Source organism: Pseudophryne corroboree, chromosome 6 (assembly GCF_028390025.1).
Source record: "Pseudophryne corroboree isolate aPseCor3 chromosome 6, aPseCor3.hap2, whole genome shotgun sequence".
In the NCBI taxonomy this organism is placed as follows: Eukaryota; Metazoa; Chordata; class Amphibia; order Anura; family Myobatrachidae; genus Pseudophryne; species Pseudophryne corroboree.
In genome coordinates this window covers 13,433,256-13,444,712 of record NC_086449.1, presented here as the reverse complement: position 1 = coordinate 13,444,712, position 11,457 = coordinate 13,433,256, and the positions used below count along the sequence as shown (strand labels likewise).

The window sequence follows — 11,457 nt, the reverse complement described above, 5'->3', positions numbered from 1 at the left end:
GCTGTTTTTATGGTGTTTTTTTTTTTCAAAACAATCCAGCATCATATAGATATTAGACTGATACATCCAGTTGGATTTACTTCTGACATTATGTCAGACCCTAAATGTGTCTTACTAAGTGAGCAGGTAAAGAAAATAATGAAAATGTCATATATGCAACTGCTTCATAACAGAAAAGGTTAACAGTTTATTATAAATACCCTTAAATAAATGGCTTATTTTTTCACACACCTAAATTACAACCTTCCCCCCAAATAAATATATAAATAAATTATAGGAAGATAATAATACCACTCTATTATGTCACCAAGTTCTATTGTTTTTTTTACAGTACTTTCTACTGACAGAAAGCAATTGTTTCCTAAACTTACATTCTCATTTTAAATAGATTAATAAAATCAAAATACATCAACTGCAGGAAAAGCTTTAAGAGAGAAATTGAGACAATTATTATTATTATTATTATTATTATTATTACTATTATATGGATCCAAAGCCAAATAGTACGGCTGTTAAAGAGTTTTTTCTTCTCGGATTCCAAGATATTCACCGCTCTAGGTTTATTCTATTCCTTGCTCTTGTTCTGGTATGCTTGGCCACCATAGCTGGAAACTTTCTGATCATCACTTTGGTTATGACCACTCATCAGCTTCACAATCCCATGTATTTCTTTCTCAGTCACTTGTCCTGGTGTGACATTGTTCTTACCACAACTGTTTCCCCAAATGCTCTTTATGTAATAATTAAAAATGGTGCCACTATTTCTGTTGCTGGTTGCATTATACAGCTTTACATTTTTAGTGTCTCTTTAGTTGCAGAATGTCTTTTTCTCACTGTGATGTCATATGACCATTACTTAGCAATGTGTAAGCCACTGCAGTATTATACTACCATGAATGGCAGATTTTGTCTGTGGCTAGTGGTCTGCTGTTGGGTTGTAAGTGGTGTACTAGCCTTCATTGTTGCTATCATGATCTCAAATCTTCATTTCTGTGGTCCCAGCATTCTGGACCATTTCTTCTGTGATTATGGTCCACTGGTGCAGCTTTCTTGCTCAGATACTGTACATCAGTTCTGGAAATAGTGGTGTTGATTATAGCCACTCCTGAAACAGTTGTTGAGCTGGTGTTTATCATTTCAACGTATGCTTGTATTATCCTTGCTATAATTAGAATTGCAACAACCACTGGCAGACAGAATGCCTTCTCAACTTGTAGCTCTCATCTTTCTGTGGTGTGTACATATTATGGATATATCATTGCCATCTATGTTTCCCCATCCAAAGGACACTCATTTAATACCAAGAAAATGTTATCTCTGCTATATACTATGATGACCCCAATATTTAATCAAATTATTTACAGCATAAAGAGCAAATAAATCAGAACAGCCATAACGAAAATTATTTAGACAAAAAGATTACATCTTTTTTTTTTTTTTGTGGTGGTAATTATTCGAAGGACCTCATTTGATGTTACACAAGTCCAATTATGTGAAGTAGATGTTCAACACGGTATCCAAAAAATGAAAGCACTATGCAGACCTATGAGTTGAATAAATATTTAGATCTACAATTATCTTTCACTTGTGGCTTGGAGATGTGAATCAATGTGTTTGGAGATGTGATTCAGGATCATATCCATGAAATTGCAGTAAAGTAGTTGTTTACAGATCAATATTATGAATGTCCCTTTGACATTAATCCTGTTACAAGTAAATGGATCTTGATATAGGTTAGTTAGGAGATGTATTGTACATATTGCACATACACAAACCAGATGCAAGGTTTGAAGTTTATTTTATAATGCTAAAATTGACATCTTTGCTCAACACCTGTACACTATTTTTAAGGTTGAATGGATCTTAAAATGGAGAATTTCACAAGTGCTCAATAATTAGCAGACTACAGGTTAATTTGCAATTATAGAGGAAAGCAGGGCAGAGAAAAGGGAGTCTGTAGTGTCACAGCCTACTTTCTGTTCAGCATGCAGGACAGTGACAACCTCAAATCCTTGGTCCATGGCACATGGAGGTTGCACCTGAACACTAGAGAACTCAGAACAGAATATTCATAATTTGAAGCTTATGAAAGTTATCTGTTTTTCTTATTTTTCACACTTTTTATTTCATAGAATATGTATTTTCATAAATCTTTGTCATTTTGTATAAAAAAATTGTATACGCATTTAAGCATTGTTGGTAAACATTCTAAAATTAAAGTTTCATTTAAGTATCTTGGTCTCTGCTGATTCTTATCGGATACATAAACTTGTGGATTCAGCCAAGTACTTGCTACATATATGTGTTCCAACTTATGGTAATAACTTGGTGTGACTGGGATTAAGGGAAAATATGACAGTTTTGTCGAATACTGTGACAGAGGCAACCTGCTGAAGGCCTAACAGTTATATATATGTACTACGGGATAGTACATATATTATGCACATTATCAAAATCACAATACATTCACTAGTATAGTATGCAAGCATAACAGAATCCATTTTGTTTCTAGCTAGATGTTTCTAGCAGATTCATTTGTATTTCATTTGAACTCTAGGAAAAACAACTTTGTTGGCTAAGTATTGATTCCACATACGCACATCCGAAAAGCTCATAGTGTCCAGCTTAATTCCTAATATGGACACAGTTGAAGATCACGAGTGTCTTGTAGTTTTCTTGACAATTGTCCTAATATTGCATAACACTGTATTCCAGATGTGTGAAATCATATGGGAGGGTTATAAGAATGGGGCGTAACTGTGTATTTTATAAAACTCATTGTTGTTACATGTATCTGATGTTAAAGCATTTGACACGGCTTGAGAGGATGTTCCCTCTCTACCTGTATACGGGCATGGCCTTTTTAATAAATAATTATTGATTTTTATAAATCTATTTTCAATTCATTATTTTACCTAACAACAACCCAAACAGCAACAAGATGGTTAATTTAATAAACCGTAAGTATTTAACAATTTGGGGGCTATGTGTTATGCACACCAGTGCCTGCAGGAATGTACTGGTGTCAGAACTGTTATGCACTCCAGTGCCTGCAGGAATGTACTGGTGTTAGAACTGTTATGGACACCAGTGCCTGCAGGAATGTACTGGTGTCTGAACGGATAGGTATGCAAAACAAATGAACTCACAGACAGACTGGGGAATATGACATAACTTACACAGAAGGTGATAGGGTAACAAAATACACACAAAGTGAACAGAGAAGCCCAGAGGCTAAGGAACTGGGTGCATCCCTAGTATTAGTAATGCTCAGATGGGAAAAGCAAGATGTTGTGTTTTAATACGTAGAGAACCCGAAATGCTGTTGCTAAGGGCAACAGCAAAACCCTAAAGGGTTACCAACGGGTGTGGCAGTAAACTCCTTGGTCAGAGATGAAATGATAGACACAAGGAGAGTCTCCACAATCCTAATTCTCACTTGCAGTGTGCAGGTTCAGCTTACTGCCACTAAACTGACACCTGACACCTTGCACAGTGAGACAGGTTTTAGGCAGGCAAGTCTTAGAATACAGCCGCAAACTTGCTAAGTTCACAGAGTAGTAAAAGAACCCCAGCAAGCTAAACGACTGACTCCAGTCTTACTGCTAGGTCTAGATTGGCAGAGTGTAGTACCAAATCCAAAGGCCTATTTGCAGTAAGCAACAACAAATACAAAGCTACACAGTACTGGCTAACTTTCAGGAACTGACTAACCAACAAAGATTCAGCAACATCTGCTTAACCTGAGAAGAGGCCTTATAAAGCAGGTGCTGTCCACGCCCACTCAGACCTCACAGACTGTGAGCACAAAAACCAGCACTGGATCCCCTGCCGTGCACAGATCCTGTAACCACTGCACAGCAAAAGACCCGAACCGGAGTATCAGCTGTGCTCAGGTTACTCCGCTAGCACTTGTCTCCCGGTTGCCATGACGACGTGGCAGCACAGGGCAGGATACCCTAACAGTACCCCCCCTCTGATGAGGGGTCAAAGAACCCCTACCACCGGGTTTATCGGGGAACTGCGAGAAGAAAGAGCGTATCAGTCTGGGGGCATGAAGATCACAACTGCGCACCCACGACCGCTCCTACGGGCCATACCCCTTCCAGTGCACCAAAAATGACAGCCGACCCCGAACCATCTTGGAGTCAAGAATCCTTTCAACAACAAACTCCCTCTGGCCACGTATCAGAAGAGGGGAAGGTCTTCCACTGGAAGAAGGATTACTAATCGCCCATTTTAAAAGGGAACAATGAAATGTTTTATTGATACCCAAAGAACGGGGCAGATCTAACTGAAATGCCACCGGATTGATAACCCTGGTGATCTTATAAGGGCCGATGTACCGGGGGCCTAACTTATGAGATGGCTGTCTCAACTTCAAATTCTTGGTAGACAACCAGACGAAGTCTCCTAATTTGAAGCTGCAGGGTCTTTTCCGCTTATCAAAAACCCTTTTGGTCACTAATGACACAGACACAAGGGCTTTCTTCACTTTCCGCCAAATACCTCTAAGGACCGAAACCACAGAGGAACCACCAAGCGTGGAGTCCAGGGGGTCAAAAGAATTGGCCTTAGGATGATGCCCATGGACACAAAGGAAGGGAAAGATCCCTGTAGCAGAGTGAGCCGCGTTGTTATAGGCAAACTCCGCCATGGACAGATGAGCAACCCAGTCAGTCTGACACTTGGAGACATAACACCTGAGGAACTGCTCCAAGGACTGGTTCACCCTTTCAGTCTGCCCATTTGACTGCGAATGGTAGCCTGACGACAAGCTGACAGAAATCTGGAGATCGGAACAAAATGCCCTCCAGAATTTAGCCACAAACTGGGATCCGCGGTCAGAGACCACATCAAGTGGCAACCCGTGGAGACGCACAACATGCAGCATAAATAATTCAGACAGGCGTCTGGCCGATGGCAGCCCAACCAGTGGAACGAAGTGCGCCATCTTCGAAAACCTGTCAACGACAACCCAGATGGCTGTCATCCCCGAGGATTTGGGCAAGTCCACCACAAAATCCATTGAAATGTGGGTCCATGGCTTAGATGGGATAGAGAGTGGATGTAATAGGCCAACAGGAACTCCTCTAGGAGTCTTATTTCGGGCACAGATGTCACATGCCCGAACCCACTGATCCACATCCTTAGCCACCGAGGGCCACCACACCGCCCTAGATAGCAACTCCCGAGTTCTGGCAATACCCGGGTGACCTGCCGACTTCTTGGCATGGAATTCCAGGAACACTCGCTGTCTTAACCTAGGAGGCACAAACAAAAGACCTACCGGAAGGTCTGGAGGAGCCTGCTCCTGTGCTCTAAGGACTAATGATAAGAGGTCCTGGGTAATGCCCACTTTAATACATGATGGGGACACAATGGGCAACGGCTCCTCTGTGGTCTCCTGGATTGGAGCAAAACTCCGCAAGAGCGCATCAGCCTTGATGTTTTTTGACCCAGGGCGATATGTTATCAAAAAATTAAAGCGAGCAAAAAACAAAGCCCATCGTGCCTGCCTGGCATTGAGACGCTTCGCTGACTCTAAATATGCCAGATTCTTATGGTCGTTGAGAATTGAGACCACAAACTTAGCCCCCTCAAGCCAGTGTCTCCACTCCTTGAGTGCATCCTTAATAGCCAACAATTCCCGGTTACCCACGTCATAATTCATCTCGGCAGGCGAAAATTTACGGGAAAAGTAAGCACAGGGATGAAGGCGATTATCAGACACTCCCATCTGAGAAAGCACTGCCCCAATACCCATCTCAGAGGCTTCCACCTCCACCACAAAAGGACGCTCTGGATCTGGGTGTCGCAGCACCTTGATCGATACAAATGCCCTTTTGAGACGGGCAAAAAGCCGCTTTAGCCTCACAAGACCAGTGAGCAACATCCGCCCCTTTCTTAGTGAGTGCCACCAAGGGCGCCACTATAGACGAAAATCCAGCGATAAATCGTCTATAAAAATTTGCAAAGCCCAGGAAACGCTGAAGCGCCTTCAAACTAGTGGGCTGCACCCAATCCAGGACTGCCTGTACCTTGGAACCCTCCATTTGGAAACCTTCTGGGGAGATAATATATCCTAGAAATGCGATTTGCTGAACTTCAAATTCGCACTTCTCCAGCTTCACCCCAAGCCGGTGGTCTCTGAGTTTCAGGAGGACTAAGCGTACATGCTTCCGATGTTCCTCCAGGGAATGGGAGAAGATTAGGATGTCATCTAAGTATACAACTAAGAATCTATCCAAATATTCCCTGAGCACATCATTCATGAAATCCTGGAAGACTGCCGGGGCATTACAGAGCCCAAAAGGCATCACCAAATATTCATAATGCCCTGAGTGGGTATTAAAGGCAGTCTTCCATTCATCCCCCACTCTTATTCGGATTAGATTGTACGCACCGCGTAGGTCAATCTTAGAAAACATGGTGGCAGTACGAAGCTGGTCAAACAAGACCGAAATGAGAGGCAGTGGGTATGAGTTTTTAATCGTGAAACGGTTCAATTCCCTGAAGTCAATGCAGGGTCGCAACGAACCGTCCTTTTTACCCACGAAGAAGAACCCCGACCCAACTGGAGACTGTGAAGGTCTGATAAATCCCTTAGCCAAGTTCTCCTGAATGTACTCTGCCATAGCATGAGCCTCAGGACGTGATAGGGAGTACAACCTGCTCTTGGGAAGCTTAGCATTTGGCAACAAATCAATGGCACAGTCATAGGAGCGATGGGGAGGTAGTACCTCTGCAACTTTTTGGAGAACACGTCCGCAAAATCTGCATAACAACCTGGCAATCCTGGCAAACTTAGCTGTGAGACTCTGACTGGAAGGCTCAAGCAACTCCTGAAACAATCAGTACCCCAACTAAGAATTTCCCCAGAGACCCAGTCAAATTGAGGATTGTGGGCCCTTAACCAGGGTAACCCCAACACCAATGGGGCAAAAGTACAGACAGTCACATAAAAGGACAATTTTTCAGAGTGTGTGGCTCCAATAAACAAAGAAATCTGGCTAGTGCAAGAGGTAATTTTACCTTGGGATAATGGTTCCCCGTTTAACCCACAAATCTCAATTTCCGATGCCAAGGGTACTAAGGGAACAGAGTGTTTCAGGGCGAATTGGCGGTCCATAAAAACCCCGTCGGCCCCACTGTCCACAAAGGCCTCAGTCTTGACAGTTTGACAGAGGATCTTCAAGGTCACCGGAATGATAAAAGTCTTCTTGGGAAATTCTGACTTCTGGCCTGACAGGATATTTCCCATCACCCTCAGGCCCTGAAGTTTTCCGGCTTTTCTGGGCATGATACTACCACATGACCTTTATTCCCACAGTACAAACACAACCCCTGCTGTCTCCTCCACGTCTTCTCACGCGAGAAGAGGTGGGTAGCCCCAATCTGCATAGGCTCCTCGGAAAATTCCTCAGAGTCTGAGGTTCCCTTGGGAAAGAAGGAAATCTCAGTCTCCCTTTCAAGCCTACGCTCTCTCAGCCGTCTATCCACCCGGATGGATAACTGCATGAGCTGATCCAAGCTATCAGGCAAGGGATATTGTACCAGTTGGTCCTTTATCTGGTTAGAAAGACCTCTTCGGTACTGGTGTCTCAGAGCTGGGTCATTCCACTGGGTATCATGGGCCAACCTCCGAAACTCCGTACAGTAAACCTCAACTGGCCTTCGCCCTTGCTTAAGGATCGAAATCTGAGCCTCGGCTGAGGCCGTCTTGTCAGGGTCATCATACAACATGCCCAGTGCCGTAAAAAAAGCGTCAACACTTTTAAGCGATGGACAGTCAGGCTGCAACCCATATGCCCAGACCTGTGGGTCTCCTTGTAGCAAGGAAATCACTATGCCCACCCGCTGAATCTCCGACCCAGAAGACTGAGACCTAAGCTGGAAATATAGCTTGCAGCTCTCCTTGAAACAAAAGAACTGCGAGCGATCTCAATAAAAACGATCCGGGAGATTTACTTTCGGCTCCTTAACCCCTGAAGGTGCTGCTGCTGCGGGAGCTCCGCCAGCGGCCTGGGAGGTGTGCATTTTAATGGATAAATCATTAAATTGTCGAGTCAAGACCTGCACCTGATCGACCACCTGTTGCAAAGTATTTTGAGGGGTATGCTCCATATTCCCACAAAATTTCAACAGGAGTATTAGGCTGCTGAATATGTTATGCACACCAGTGCCTGCAGGAATGTACTGGTATCAGAGCTGTTATGCACTCCAGTGCCTGCAGGAATGTACTGGTGTTTGAACTGTTATGCACACCAGTGCCTGCAGGAATGTACTGGTGTCTGAACGGATAGGTATGCAAAACAAATGAACTCACAGACAGACTGGGGAATATGACATAACGTACACAGAAGGTGATAGGGTAACAAAATACACACAAAGTGAACAGAGAAGCCTAGAGGCTAAGGAACTGGGTGTCTCCCTAGTATTAGGAATGTTCAGATGGAAAGAAGCGAGATGTTGTTTTTTAATACGTAGAGAACCTGAAATGCTGTTGCTAAGGGCAACAGCAAAACCCTAAAGGGTTACCAACGGGTGTGGCAGTAAACTCCTTGGTCAGAGATGGAATAATAGACATAAGAAGAGTCTCCACAATCCTAGTCCTCACTTGCAGTGCACTGGTTCAGCTTACTGCCACTAAACTGACACCTGAACACCTTGCAGAGTGAGAAAGGATTTTGGCAGGCAAGTTTGCGAATACAGCCGCAAACTTGCTAAGTTCACAGAGTAGCAAAAGAACCCCAGCAAGTTAAACGACTGACTCCAGTCTTACTGCTACGTCTGGATTGGCAGAGTGTAGTACCAAATCCCAAGGCCTATTTGCAGTAAGCAACAAACAAATACAAAGTTACACAGTACTGGCTAACTTTCAGAAACTGACTAACCAACAAATATTCAGCAGCATCTGCTTAACCTGAGAAGAGGGTTTATAAAGCAGGTGCTGTCCACGCCCACTCAGACCTCACAGACTGTGAGCACAAAAACCAGCACCGGATCCCCTGCCGTGCACAGAGCCTGTAACCACTGCACAGCAAAAGACCCGAACCGGAGTATCAGCTGCACTCAGGTTACTCCGCTAGCACTTGTCTCCCGGTTGCCATGACGACGTGGCAGCACAGGGCAGGAGACCCTAACACTATGTCCTTGGAACTATAGATCTCGATCTCTTCATCAAATTCTCAAAGGTGTGTGCCAGCCAGCCAGCAGCTGAGGATGGAAGGAATGTCCCAAGTCATTACAGCACTGGTAAGTATAGAATACCATGGTATGTGCTATATTCCAGTACATGCTGTTTCTATACCTGCCAGCTGTCTGTGTGATTGTATTTTTTTATAATATGAGAATTAGGAGTGGAGAGATTGACTAAGCTAGGAAAATAACTCAGGGACCTGTTTGTTGTTGCTTGTTTGTAAAATGAATCCCAAAGTTGTGTTCAAGTCGGTTGAAGGACCAAGTAGCGAGGTAAAGTAACTCGGGAATGATGATTGACAGATGCTGTTGCATGTAAATAAGAATACCAAAATTAATTCAAAGTTTGTATTTGGGCAGAGAAATAGTGACCTGGGTTTTTCACTCTATGAATGATTGCGTGAATAAGTGCTGTGGACCATCTTCACGAGGTCTAAATGTGTTCCAATCTGAATTTACAGTATCACGTTCCCTCGTTAATGCTGTAAGTGACAGATAAGATAAGAGCCAAATAAAGTAAAAAGCACATAGACCACCTTCCCCTTTTAGTCAGCTACACGTGTGCAAGAAGGGTAAATGAAATAAATAAGGTGATTACCCGAGGTTATAGCTGATTATATGTAATTGAGTGTAACTATATTGTACTACTGAGCTAGAAAGAGCTGCTGATTGTTTTAACCATGTATGGATTCTGGTAAATAACGTAATCTACGGACTAAAGTCCCAAGTATATTCTGAGTCTGTTTATGAACAATATTTATCGTGCACAAATGAACTGAGCAACTCTAAAGAGGTGTTGTGCTAACCATAACCTAAGTCTGTTGCTAACATTGTAGTTGGAATGTTGCTTTGTGATTGTAGTTTGTGATAAGAGGGACTACTGCAGTTTCCCAATTGACAGACGTGTCGCGTGTGTGAAAGATTGAAAGGAATTGCAAATTTTTCAGCGTATGGGAAGGGCAGGGAGGGTTAACCCTAAGTGTGCATATCATGTTATGGAAGAAATATTCCATATATGCATAGAGTTTGTACAGTACTGTGACTAAGGTGCATTTCAAGTATGCTATATAATATTGGCCTGATCAACCAATACTAAGCGTATTTTGAAATTGGCAAAACTGTTGAAATCTGCAAGATATTGAAGTTTGCAAACTGTTTTTATTATTATTTAAAGTATGGACGTCCAACTTATGAAACTATAAAACTATGGTATTCAACAGGTACCAAAATAACATGCCCTTGCTCTGGCATATCTGTATGTTTTGTGTTTTATGGTGTCTTGTGTGTGGGACATAAAATATATACATAAGTATATTCTCAGATCTGTGTCTAATAGAAACCTTCTGTCTGTGACTGGCATGGTTACAAGTTTTGAAATAAGGTTTATATATATGTGGTGAAATGAGGAAACAAAAGAGTTGATGTCCGTGTTCAAATGGCTTTTGGCAGATCTGTAGTTAGAAATATGTGTTCATCTGATGTTTATCTGATATTAGTATTTAACTATGAAGCAAAGTTTCCCATATGGGTTTCATACGTAAATATTCTTTAATGCAATATATTGTGAGAAGGTCTGCCAGCAAATTAATGGCTGGATGCTGTGTGTTGTATTGCAATAAAAAGAATAGAAAACAAAAATTATTATTGAGAAATGTAAAAATAAATATTACATTAAGTAGATGGCGTTGATATGTTATCCTTAGGGTCAGTTGTGTGGTGAGGGACAAGATTTGCTTCTGTTTGGCCACATATTTTATGACTGGCAGCCCCCAGCACTGGATAATTTGAATTGGTCCTGGACCACCAACCCAGGGCACCCCTGCAAGTGTCCGAGGCACCCCATGGAGCTACGGCACACACTTTGGGAACCTCTGGCATAAGCAATACTCTAAATATGTTTTACAACAAATGATCTACTCTAGTTTTAATATAAGAACTAATATCTTAAACAGATAGTCTGTAGAGAAATCTGCAAATTTCTTTCTACAGCATAACTGTAATCAGAAAAAAATCCCAGCAACAGATGGGGGCTAGAGATGTCAGCGCTAACAGCGTTAAAGCTAACAGATCTGCATCTGGCAGACAGTCAGGAAGACAACGCCCTATTGCGGCACACGCATTCTGTAATGTATATGCTGTAAACCAAAGATTACAACAAGCAATTAATCACTACGATTACAGTATTAACATAATTTTAGCCAATACTTCAAAGTTATTTGGAAGAAACCTCATTTGTAAGTTACAGATTCAAGAAAG

General features: G+C 42.4%; 1 pseudogene; it reads left to right on the top strand.

The window, feature by feature from the left end:
• The first annotated feature begins 484 nt into the window (after positions 1–484).
• Positions 485–1,380, top strand: LOC134933988 (olfactory receptor 11A1-like; annotated as a pseudogene).
• The last annotated feature ends 10,077 nt before the right edge of the window (positions 1,381–11,457 follow it).